The sequence below is a fragment of the Salmo trutta genome, chromosome 34, assembly GCF_901001165.1.
Source record: "Salmo trutta chromosome 34, fSalTru1.1, whole genome shotgun sequence".
NCBI classification, from domain to species: domain Eukaryota; kingdom Metazoa; phylum Chordata; class Actinopteri; order Salmoniformes; family Salmonidae; genus Salmo; species Salmo trutta.
The window spans coordinates 31,208,427-31,222,026 of record NC_042990.1 but is presented as its reverse complement, the minus strand read 5'-3'; positions in this window follow the sequence as shown (position 1 = coordinate 31,222,026).

The following is a 13,600-nucleotide window of genomic DNA, read 5'->3' as shown; positions in this document are numbered from 1 at the left end:
TTAGGGTTTAAGTTCTAAGGACAGAACTAGGGTTAGTTAGGGTTTTAGTTCTAAGGACAGAACTAGGGTTAGTTAGGTTTTAGTTCTAAGGACAGAACTAGGGTTAGTTAGGGTTTTACTTCTAAGGACAGAACTAGGGTTAGTTAGGGTTTAAGTTCTAAGACCAGGACTAGGATTAGTTAGGGTTTTAGTTCTAAGGACAGAACTAGGGTTAGTTAGGGTTTAGGTTCTAAGGACAGAACTAGGGTTAGTTAGGGTTTTAGTTCTAAGGACAGAACTAGGGTTAGTTAGGGTTTAAGTTCTAAGGACAGAACTAGGGTTAGTTAGGGTTTAAGTTCTAAGGACAGAACTAGGGTTAGTTAGGGTTTTAGTTCTAAGGACAGAACTAGGGTTAGTTAGGGTTTAAGTTCTAAGGACAGAACTAGGGTTAGTTAGGGTTTTAGTTCTAAGGCCAGGACTAGGGCTCCGGAGTGGCGCAGCGGTCTAAGGCACTGCATTTCAGTGGTAGAGGCGTCACTACAGACACCATGGTTTGAATCCAGGCTGTATCACAACCGGTCGTGATAGGGCGGCGCACAATTGGCCCAGCGTCGTCTGGGTTTAGCCGGGTAGGCTGTCAATGTAAAAATAATTTGTTCTCAACTGACTTGCCTAGTTAAAGAAAGGTTAAATAAATAAAAAATATATAAAAATATCACAATACAGTCAGTAGGAAAAGACGCCCAAAGGTGTACAACTAACATGTAATGAACTGGACAGGGTCCTCTTCATTCTCTGCTCGACACATCACCATGGACCTGATCTGTGTATCAGTATTAGACCTGTGGAGCTCCTTCACACATCACCATGGACCTGATCTGTGTATCAGTATTAGACCTGTGGAGCTCCTTCACACATCACCATGGACATGATCTGTGTATCAGTATTAGACCTGTGGAGCTCCTTCACACATCACCATGGACATGATCTGTGTATCAGTATTAGACCTGTGGAGCTCCTTCACACATCACCATGGACATGATCTGTGTATCAGTATTAGACCTGTGGAGCTCCTTCACACATCACCACGGACATGATCTGTGTATCAGTATTAGACCTGTGGAGCTCCTTCACACATCACCATGGACATGATCTGTGTATCAGTATTAGACCTGTGGAGCACCTTCACACATCACCATGGACATGATCTGTGTATCAGTATTAGACCTGTGGAGCTCCTTCACACATCACCATGGACATGATCTGTGTATCAGTATTAGACCTGTGGAGCTCCTTCACACATCACCATGGACATGATCTGTGTATCAGTATTAGACCTGTGGAGCTCCTTCACACATCACCATGGACATGATCTGTGTATCAGTATTAGACCTGTGGAGCTCCTTCACACATCACCATGGACATGATCTGTGTATCAGTATTAGACTTGTGGAGCTCCTTCACAAGAGTCTGCCTCTCTCAGCTGCCCATCCCAGACTGGGATTAGTCTAGTCTCTGGTATTCCCATCCCTCCGTATTCCCAAGGTCCTGGTCTGACTGCATCTCAAATGACTATATAGTGATTCCCTATATTGTGCACTAGTTTGGGCCCTGTGGGCACTGGTCAAAAATAGTGCACTATAAAGGGAATAGAGTGCCATTATAGACACAGCCTGAGTGTCACGGTACTGTGCTTCCTATCACCTCCATCCCTCCACTATGGTAGAGTGGCCAGGCGTAGTCTGTTTGTCTGTTACAGTGTCTTCGCCTCCCACTCCCAACTGGACTCCTCAGAGAGGAGCTAGAGCCGCTTGACAGTCTGACTCACCACTCACCGTCTCACCCCAAGGGACTCTGGCAACCTCAGAGAGAGGAGGAAGGGAGGGAGATATAGATGTAGGGAGGTAAGGAGAGAGATAAAGAGGGGGAGAGAGAAAGAGAGAGGGCGGGAGAAGGATGGAGAGAGAGAAAGCGAGAGAGGAGAGAGATGTAGACTCTGGCAGTATCTATTTTCCCCTGAAAGCAATAACAGCTCTGTTAAGACCAGAACAAACATGGATGTCAGCAGCCACTGATCTGGTGGACTTGATTCCACTCCGCTACACACAGACACACACATACACAAACACACTCAAGGGAACAGTCAGATGTGACGGGCACTCCGACTGAGGACCCTCAAATCCAGACCCCCCACACCGTGTGAAGAGACAGTTTGTGAAGTTATCAAGTGAACAATGAATATTAAATATTTACTTGTTGGCCTTTTCTTTTTTTTACAAAACAAACCCTTGAACTGTCTGAGACAAAAGATGCCTTGAAGAAAACTGTCTGAGCAGAATTAAGAGTTATTAGATTTATTAACTCTCTGTCGATTTCAGTTTTCTCCTTTGACATTTTTGTTTTTCATTCTTGTGCCTTGGGCATCAAGAATACAAATGTCATGTTTTTAGAACGTTGCTAATAAACAACACTGGATTCTGAAACGTCTGTCAACAAAAAGTAAACTTATGTATCTTATTCTGTATCTTCTTCTGTATCTTCTTCTGTACTGTCTGACAGAAATAACACAAAAGTCAACAAAAAGTCAACATGTGTTTCCTGTTCCGTCATGTAGCTATGGTAACGTAAAGAAGTGCAGTAATGAAGGGCGGGCTCTGATGAAGCTGGACTTCCAGCAGTTCCTGATGAAGCTGGAGAAGCTGACGGACATGAGGCCAATCCCTGACAAGGACTTTGTGGAGACCAACATCAAGGCCTACTACCTGACTGAGAATGACATGGAGCAGTTTATCAAGAACCACAGGGTGAGGAACGCTCACGGCAGCTTTGGAGTTATCATAATACAGTGAGGGAAAAAAGTATTTGATCCCCTGCTGATTTTGTACGTTTGCCCACTGACAAAGAAATGATCAGTCTATAATTTTAATGGTAGGTTTATTTGAACAGTGAGAGACAACAAAAAAATCCAGAAAAACGCATGACAAAAATGTTATAAATTCATTTGCATTTTAATGAGGGAAATAAGTATTTGACCCCCTCTCAATCAGAAAGATTTCTGGCTCCCAGGTGTCTTTTATACAGGTAACGAGCTGACATTAGGAGCACACTCTTAAAGGGAGTGCTCCTAATCTCAGCTTGTTACCTGTATAAAAGACACCTGTCCACAGAAGCAATCAATCAATCAGATTCCAAACTCTCCACCATGGCCAAGACCAAAGAGCTCTCCAAGGATGTCAGGGACAAGATTGTAGACCTACACAAGGCTGGAATGGGCTACAAGACCATCGCCAAGCTGCTTGGTGAGAAGGTGAGAACAGTTGGTGCGATTATTTGCAAATGGAAGAAACACAAAAGAACTGTCAATCTCCCTCGGCCTGGGGCTCCATGCAAGATCTCACCTTGTGGAGTTGCAATGATCATGAGAACGGTGAGGAATCAGCCCAGAACTACACGGTAGGATCTTGTCAATGATCTCAAGGCAGCTGGGACCATAGTCACCAAGAAAACAATTGGTAACACACTACGCCGTGAAGGACTGAAATCCTGCAGTGCCCGCAAGGTCCCCCTGCTCAAGAAAGCACATATACATGCCCGTCTGAAGTTTGCCAATGAACATCTGAATGATTCAGAGGACAACTGGATGAAAGTGTTGTGGTCAGATGAGACCAAAATGGAGCTCTTTGGCATCAACTCAACTCGCCATGTTTGGAGGAGGAGGAATGCTGCCTATGACCCCAAGAACACCATTCCCACCGTCAAACATGGAGGTGGAAACATTATGCTTTGGGGGTGTTTTTCTGCTAAGGGGACAGGGCAACTTCACCGCATCAAAGGGACGATGGACGGGGCCATGTACCGTCAAATCTTGGGTGAGAACCTCCTTCCCTCAGCCAGGGCATTGAAAATGGGTCGTGGATGGGTATTCCAGCATGACAATGACCCAAAACACACGGCCAAGGCAACAAAGGAGTGGCTCAAGAAGAAGCACATTAAGGTCCTGGAGTGGCCTAGCCAGTCTCCAGACCTTAATCCCATAGAAAATCTGTGGAGGGAGCTGAAGGTTCAAGTTGCCAAACATCAGCCTCGAAACCTTAATGACTTGGAGAAGATCTGCAAAGAGGAGTGTGACAAAATCCCTCCTGAGATGTGTGCAAACCTGGTGGCCAACTACAAGAAACATCTGACCACTGTGATAGCCAACAAGGGTTTTGCCACCAAGTACTAAGTCATGTTTTGCAGAGGGGTCAAATACTTATTTCCCTCATTAAAATGCAAATCATTTTATAACATTTTTGACATGTGTTTTTCTGGATTTTTTGTTGTTGTTATTCTGTCTCTCACTGCTCAAATAAACCTACCTTTAAAATTATAGACTGATCATTTCTTTGTGAGTGGGCAAACGTACAAAATCAGCAGGGGATCAAATACTTTTTTCCCTCACTGTAATTATTCACTCAGTCTGCTCAATGTGCTTCCATGAATTCTACCTAGGGGGAAGGGACTCACCCCGTTTACCAGGAATGTGTAGCACAAACCTGGATGTGTGCAGTGAAAACTGCCATAGTTAACCACAGTTACAATAGCCAGCAGTGACGTAAGACTAAAGACTATCTGAGACTGAAGGCTATCTGAGACTAAAGGCTATCTGAGATTGTCTGAGACTAAAGGCTATCTGAGATTGTCTGAGACTAAAGGCTATCTGAGACTAAAGGCTATCTGAGACTAAAGGCTATCTGAGACTAAAGGCTATCTGCGATTGTCTGAGACTAAAGGCTATCTGAGAATAAAGGCTATCTGAGACTAAAGGCTATCTGAGATGGTCTGAGACCAAAGACTATCTGAGACTAAAGGCTATCTGAGACTAAAGGCTATCTGAGATTGTCTGAGACTAAAGGCTATCTGAGATTGTCTGAGACTAAAGGCTATCTGAGAATAAAGGCTATCTGAGATGGTCTGAGACCAAAGACTATCTGAGACTAAAGGCTATCTGAGCCTAAAGGCTATCTGAGATGGTCTGAGACTAAAGGCTATCTGAGATTGTCTGAGACTAAAGACTATCTGAGATTGTCTGAGGCTAAAGGCTATCTGAGACTAAAGGTTATCTGAGATTGTCTGAGACTAAAGGCTATCTGAGACTAAAGGCTATCTGAGACTAAAGGCTATCTGAGATTGTCTGAGACTAAAGGCTATCTGAGACTAAAGGCTATCTGAGACTAAAGGCTATCTGAGACTAAAGGCTATCTGAGATTGTCTGAGCCTAAAGGCTATCTGAGACTGAAGGCTATCTGAGACTAAAGGCTATCTGAGATGGTCTGAGACCAAAGACTATCTGAGATTAAAGGCTATCTGAGATGGTCTGAGACCAAAGACTATCTGAGACCAACGACTATCTGAGACTGAAGATTATCTGAGATTGAATGCTCTCTGTCCATAATATGTGTACGTCTGTCTGTCTGTCTGTCCCACAAGGAGTACTCCGTGAAGCATCTGGCCAACCTGGTGAACGGTGTGTCTGGACTCTAACATAAACAAGAAGGCCCTGGCAGAAACTCCTGGCAGACATCGACAGACCAAAGCCATAGAGACAGACAGACATGGTTATTGTATTTAAGGTGGCTTCTAAACATGAGGCTCAGTTTTAGAATGCCCGAGGGTTGCAAAATTCCCTAGGGTTACTGGAATTTTGCAACCTTAGAATCCTCACAAACTCACCAGGACCAGAAAAGAAGCAATGAAACAAGAACTTCTGCTTACAAATACACTCATACAAGCATGTTTCAGTTATCTGACTAACTCAGTACATATAGGCTATATGTTGTCATCTTGTCACTAATAAAATACTCTATTTTACACTGAGTGCACAAAACATTATGAACACCTGCTCTTTCGTTGACATAGACTGACCAGGTGAAAGCTATGATCCATTATTGACGTCACTTGTTAAATACACTTCAAGCAGTGTAGATGAAGGGGAGGAGACAGGTTAAATAAAGATTTTTAAGCCTTGAGACAATTCAGACATGGATTGTGTATGCGTGCCATTCAGAGGGTGAATGGGCAAGACTTTGCTGGGTTTTTCATGCTCAACAGTTTCCTGTGCGTATCAAGAATGGTCCACCACCCAAAGGACATCCAGCCAACTTGACACAACTGTAGGAAGCATTGGAGTCAACATGGGCCAGCATCCCTGTGGAACGCTTTCAACACCTTGTAGAGTGGTTATAGATGATATACTAGGTCTAACGTGCATCCGCTGCACTTGTTTATTTCCCAGTCATATCATAAGAAGGAGTTTAATTGTCCGAACAAACAACCTCCACCATTGTCTCTGCATCTGTCCTTGTGATAAAATGAGGAAAAATAGCCGTTTTTGACACCGAAACAACGTAACTGATTCCTTAGTTTTTTGTTGCATTACGGTTCCAAGATGATAATGTAAATGTGTAAAACATACGTTTTATTTCAGTTTGGACTTTTTATACACGATAAGTACTGGAAGTATGCTATCTGTTTACTGGTGGTACATGGTATCTTGTTGTCAAATGTAAAATAATATCAAATAAACTACATATTATGATAAAGCTCAAGTGTACTATTGTATATATATATATTTAATATATATTAAATCTTGGCGCTGTAGTCTAAATCAAGGTGATTATACCTGAACACAATAAACACACGTTTAAATCCAGTCTTGTGCATGTTGCCTGACTTCTCCTTATTCTGCAGACAGACAGACTTGTAATGTAATCTCAACCTTTATTCCTTTACGTACCTCCAATCACCCATCTGTCATATGGCTGTCAACTAATACAATTATATTTTCTAAAACTGTAGAATATTTAATTCCAACCACACTCCTCAGCACCAACTGCAGTGCTTTGCTGGCAGTTTATAATCGTTTTTATTTTCAATCACAATCCTTCTTTTCCCTCTGATTCCTGTTTCTGGTGGAATAGGAGCAATGTAAGAAGAAGTAATGAATTAGCCTGCAGCAGGGGGTATAATCAATGACCAGTCAGAGAGAGAACAGAGCTGAGCTTCACACGCCTGGCTTTAATAGGGGAAAGCTAGTAGCTGGCTGGTGGTCTGACTGACCTTGCTCCACTAGACACACTGCGTCTGGTCTGGTCTGGTCCAAGCATTCACAGTGTGGGTGTTAAACCTGGACTAACACTACCCCTGGGGTCATATCACTACACTAGGAAATGAGAGAGGGAGAACTTTTGGGAAATGAAAAGAGGGCGTATCTCAAGCGTCAAGGGGAATCCTTGAGAAGATTGAAAAGAGTAGGGTAAAGGGACGTGAAGGTGAAATTCTGTTAGATGTCTTATCTAAAACCATTTCAATGACTTTGCCTGACAATACATTCATCTCTTTAACAGTGTATCTATGATGCTTTACTGGGCTGCACAGGGAGACATCTTAGTTCAATGAATGAGTCTCTCGTCCGGCTGTCTTATGCCCTTAACCTCCCTGTTCAGATGTGCAGTGTAAGGTTGGAGCGGAGGCAGTGGTACGGAGGACTATTGATTTGGGAGGAGTCATAAGTGGTGGGTTACTTTTCAATGACTTAGTGGAATACGTGCTCATGCACTCTTGCACATTGTTGTGTGTGTCTGTACCTCAGGTGTTTGTGTGTGTGTGTGTGTGTGTGTGTGTGTGTGTGTGTGTGTGTGTGTGTGTGTGTGTGTGTGTGTGTGTGTGTGTGTGTGTGTGTGTGTGTGTGTGTGTGTGTGTGTGTGTGTGTGTGTGTGTGTGTGTGTGTGTGTGTGCGGTGCGTGCGTGCGTGTGTGCGTGCGTGTGTGTGCGACAGGTCACATTTAGTTGCCTGTGTCATTGCAATGTCCACTGGCATTAAGACCTGCTTTAGTGTCTAAGACAGGACATGCGGACTCATAGATAGGCTACTGTGTACTGGCGTGCATCAGGACTCATAGATAGGCTACTGTGTACTGGCGTGCATCAGGACTCATAGATAGGCTACTGTGTACTGGCGTGCATTAGGACTCATAGATAGGCTACTGTGTACTGGCGTGCATTAGGACTCATAGATAGGCTACTGTGTACTGGCGTGCATTAGGACTCATAGATAGGCTACTGTGTACTGCGGTGCCTCAGGAAAACTATTTCTATTGTGTTGTGTAAACACTCTCTCCTTTTTCTCTCTGTCTCTCATGCACACATTCACACCGCTTACAACCTGTACAAACACAGATACCAAGAGATGTACCTGGACACCCAAGCATGACGTAGAACACCTTAGAAACACAAATAGCCAGGCGCAGCATACATCCACAAACACTCAGACAGAGACAGGAATACTGTTTTGGCTCCATCAACATGGTCATTCTGGTCCATGAGATGACTGTCCTGGTCGCTGTCCAAAATGGCACCCTATTCACTTGCTAGTGTACTACTTTTGACGAGGGCCCATAGGGCACTATAAAGTGCCTTCGGAAAGTATTCAGACCCCTTGACATTTTCCACATTTTATTAGGTTAAATCCTTATTCTAAAAACAAAATATTCCTCATCAATCTACACACAATATCCCATAATGACAAAGCAAACATTTTCTTCCGAAATGTATAAAAAAAGGAAATAGCACAATAACATAATTATTCAGACCTTTACTCAGTACTTTGTTGAAGCACATTTGGCAGCAATTACAGCCTCAAGTCTTGGGTATGACACTATAATCTTGGCACACCTTTATTTGGGGAGTTTTTCCCCATTCTTCTCTGCAGATCCTCTCAAGATCTGTCAGGTTGGATGGGGAGCATCGCAGCACATTTATTTTCAGGTCTCTCCAGAGATGTTAAATTGGGTTCAAGTCCGGGCTCTGGCTTGGCCACTTAAGGACCTTCAGAAACTTGTCCCGAAGCCACTCCTGCGTTGTCTTGGCTGTGTGCTTAGTATTGTTGTCCTGTTGGAAGGTGAACCTTCACCCCAGTCTGAGTTCCTGGGTGCTCTGGAACAGGTTTTCATCAAGGATCTCTCTGTACTTTGCTCCGTTCATCTTTCTCTCAATCCTGACTTGTCTCCCTGTTCCTGCCGCTGAAAAACATCCCCACAACATGATGCTGCCACCATGCTTCACCGTAGGGATGGTACCAGGTTTCCTCCAGACGTGACGCTTAGCATTCAGGCCAAAGTCTTCAATCTTGGTTTCATCAGACCAGAAAATCTTGTTTGTCATGGTCTGAGAGTCTTTAGGTGCCTTTTGGCAAACTCCAAGTGAGATTTCATGTGCCTTTTACTGAGGAGTGGCTTCTGTCTGGCCACTCTACTATAAAGGCCTGATTGGTGGAGTGCTGCAGAGATGGTTGACCTTATGGAAGTTTCTCCCATCTCCACAGGTTCTTGGTCACCTCCCTGACCAAGGCTCTTCTCCCCCGATTGCTCAGTTTGGCCGGGCGGCCAACTCTAGGAAAAGTCTTGGTGGTTCCAAACTCCACTGTGTTCTTGGGGACCTTCAATGCTGCAGAAATGTGTTGGTAATTCCTTCAACCTCATGGCTTGGTTTTTGCTCTGATACGCACTGTCAACTGTGGGACCTTATATAGACAGCTGTGTTCCTTTCCAAATCAATTGAATTTACCACAGGTGGACTGCAATAAAGTTGTAGAAACATCTCAAGCACGGTCAATGGCAGGCTGGGGCTCTAAGGAGGGTGAAAACATCCAGGAGGCTGGGGCTCTAAGGAGGGTGAAAACATCCAGGAGGCTGGGGCTCTAAGGAGGGTGAAAACATCCAGGAGGCTGGGGCTCTAAGGAGGGTGAAAATACTCAGGACGCTGGGGCTCTGATGAGGGTGAAAACACCCACGGAGGCTGGGGCTCTGATGAGGGGGAAAACACCCACGGAGTGTGGGGCTCTGATGAGGGTGACAACACCCACGGAGGCTGGGGCTCTGATGAGGGGGAAAACACCCACGGAGTGTGGGGCTCTGATGAGGGTGACAACACCCACGGAGGCTGGGGCTCTGATGAGGGGGAAAACACCCACAGAGTGTGGGGCTCTGATGAGGGTGACAACACCCAGGAGGCTGGGGCTCTGATGAGGGTGACAACACACAGTGGCTTTCTCTACTGGGGTGTACTGGCTCAAAGAGCTGCAACGGCAATTCAACTTTTGCCGAAATTCCACGCAAGCTTGGGGGCTTTATGCCTTTGTAGGCCTAACTCCCCAGCCTCTCATCCATTCTATTCATTCCTATGTGGCCGACACAATGCTGTATCCTGGCACTGAATGTATTCTCCCACTAACACAAGGTCAGAGGAAATCTGTACTTAAGTCATTTGTAGCATGATGACAGTGTCAGCCATCAGTGACCTGTCAGGCCCTTGTCTGTCTGGATGTGTGGTACTGTTTTGACAGCAGGACTATGACTGGAAATGGTGATGCAACAGAGGAGGAGGAGAAGCACCCCTGGTCAATCAGAAATTATATAATGGCTCAGTGGTCATAGATCATAGGTAATCCCTCAAATTATAGGTGAATCCCTCATATGACCTGGGGATAATGGATACTCTTAGCTCCTAGTTCTCTAGCTTGTATAACAGGCTGGACAGAGAGTAGAGAGGGGTGAGAGCTGTATATCCTATGGTGAACCCGGCCAGCTCAATGACACCATCACATCCCGTCAGTCACTCACAGTCAGGAGAGGAGTTAGTCAACTTGTCAAGCTTGTAAAATACGGACAGACAAGGAGGAGACTAAGGGTTGAGGGGGCCTTCAGAGGGAGTCTGACAGACATGGTAAAGTTCATTCCTTTATTTTACCAGGGAAGACATATTGAGACTTAGGTCTCTCTTTCAAATGCGCCCTGTATAATACATCACAAATATACACATTATACACAAAATATACATATACAGTGGCAAGAAAAAATCTTATCTTCATCTAAGTCACAACAATAGGCAAACACAGTGTGCTTAAACTGATAACACACTAATAATTGTATTTAAGAATTGTTGACTTGCATTAAGCTGGAAAGGGTTACAAAAGTATCTCTAAAAGCCTTGATGTTCATCAGTCCATGGTAAGACAAATTGTCTATAAATGGAGAAAGTTCAGCACTGTTGCTACTCTCCCTATGAGTGGCCGTACTGCAAAGATGACTGCAAGAGCACAGCGCAGAATGCTCAATGAGGTTAAGAAGAATCCTAGAGTGTCAGCTAAAGACTTACAGAAATCTCTGAAACATGCTAACATCTCTGTTGACGAGTCTACAATACGTAAAACACTAAAGAAAAATGGTGTTCATGGGAGGACATAACGGATGAAGCCACTGCTGTCCAAAAAAATATTGCTGCACATCTGAAGTTCGCAAAAGAGCACCTGGATGTTCCACGGCGCTACTGGTCAAATATTCTGTGGACAGATGAAACTACAGTTGAGTTGTTTGGAAGGAATACACAACACTGTGTGGAGAAAAGAAGGCACAGCACGCCAACATCAAAACATCATCCCAACTGTAAAGTATGGTGGAGGGAGCATCATGGTTTGGGGCTGCTTTGCTGCCTCAGGGCCTGGACAGCTTGCTATCATCAACGGAAAAATCAATTCCCAAGTTTATCAAGATGTTTTGCAAGAGAATGTAAGGCTATCTGTCCACAAATTGAAGCTCAACAGAAGTTGGGTGATGCAACAAGACAACGACCCAAAACACAGAAGTAAATCAATAACAGAATGGCTTCAACAGAAGAAAATACGCCTTCTGGAGTGGCCCAGTCAGAGTCCTGACCTCAACCCAATTTGAGATGCTGTGGCATGACCTCCAGAGAGTGGTTCACACCAGACATCCCAAGAACATTGCTGAACTGAAACAGTTTTGTAAAGAGGAATGGTCCCAAATTCCTTCTGACTGTTGTGCAGGTCAGATCCCCAACTACAGACAACGTTTGGTTGAGGTTATTGCTGCCAAAGGAGGGTCAACCAGTTATTAAATCCAAGGGTTCACATACTTTTCCCACCCTGCACTGTGAATGTTTACACGGTGTGTTCAATAAAGACATGAAAACGTAAAATTGTTTGTGTCTTATTAGTTTAAGCAGACTGTGTTTGTCTATTGTTGTGACTTAGATGAAGATTAGATCACATTTTATGACCAATTTATATACAGTTGAAGTCAGAAGTTTACATACACTTAGGTTGGAGTCATTAAAACTCATTTTTCAACCACTCCACAAATTTCTTGTTAACAAACTATAGTTTTGGCAAGTCGGTTAGGACATCTACTTTGTGCATGACACAAGTCAATTTTCCAACAATTGTTTACAGACAGATTATTTCACTTGTAATTCACTGTATCACAATTCCAGTGGGTCAGACGTTTAAATACGTCTAAGTTGACTGTGCCTTTAAATAGCTTGGAAAATTCCAGAAAATGATGTCATGGCTTTAGAAGTTTCTGATAGGCTAATTGACATCATTTGAGTCAATTGGAGGTTTATCTGTGGATGTATTTCAAGGCCTACCTTCAAACTCAGTGCCTCTTTGCTTGACATCATGGGAAAATCAAAAGAAATCAGCCAAGACCTCAGGGAAAAAATTGTAGACCTCCACAAGTCTGGTTCATCCTTGGGAGCAATTTTCAAATGCCTGAAGGTACCAGTTTCATCTGTACAAACAAGAGTACGCAAGTATAAACACCATGGGACTACGCAGCCGTCATACCACTCAGGAAGGAGACGCGTTCTGTCTCCTAGAGATGAACGTACTTTGGTGCGAAAAGTGCAAATCAATCCCAGAACAACAGCAAAGGACCTTGTGAAGATGCTGGAGGAAACAGGTACAAAAGTATCTATATCCACAGTAAAAACGAGTCCTATATCGACATAACCTAAATGCCGCTCAGCAAGAAAGAAGCCACTACTCCAAAACCGCCATAAAAAAGCCAGACTACGGTTTGCAATTGCACATAGGGACAAAGATCGTACTTTTTTGGAGAAATGTCCTCTGGTCTGATGAAACAAAAATAGAACTGTTTGGCCATAATGGCCATTATGTTTGGAGGAAAAGGAGGGCCGCTTGCAAGCTGAAGAACACCATCCCAACCGTGAAGAACGGGGGGTGGCAGCATCATGTTGTGGGGGTGCTTTGCTGCAGGAGGGACTGGTGCACTTCACAAAATTGATGGCATCATGAGGTAGGAAAATTATGTGATATATTGAAGCAACATCTCAAGACATCAGTCAGGAAGTTAAAGCTTGGTCGCAAATGGGTCTTCCAAATGGACAATGACCCCAAGCATACTTCCAAAATTGTGGCAAAATGGCTTAAGGACAACAAAGTCAAGGTATTGGAGTGGCCATCACAAAGCCCTGACCTCAATCCTATAGAAAATGTGTGTGCGAAACTGGAAAGCATGTGCCAGCATGGAGGCCTACCCACCTGACTCAGTTACACCAGTGCTGTCAGGAGGAATGGGCCAAAATTCACCCAACTTATTGTGGGAAGCTTGAGGAAGGCTACCCGAAAAGTTTGACCCGAGTTAAACAATTTAAAGGCAATGCTACCAAATACTAATTGAGTGTATTTAAACTTCTGACCCACTGGGAATGTGATGAAAGAAATAAAAGCTGAAATAAATCATTCTCTCTACTATTATTTTTG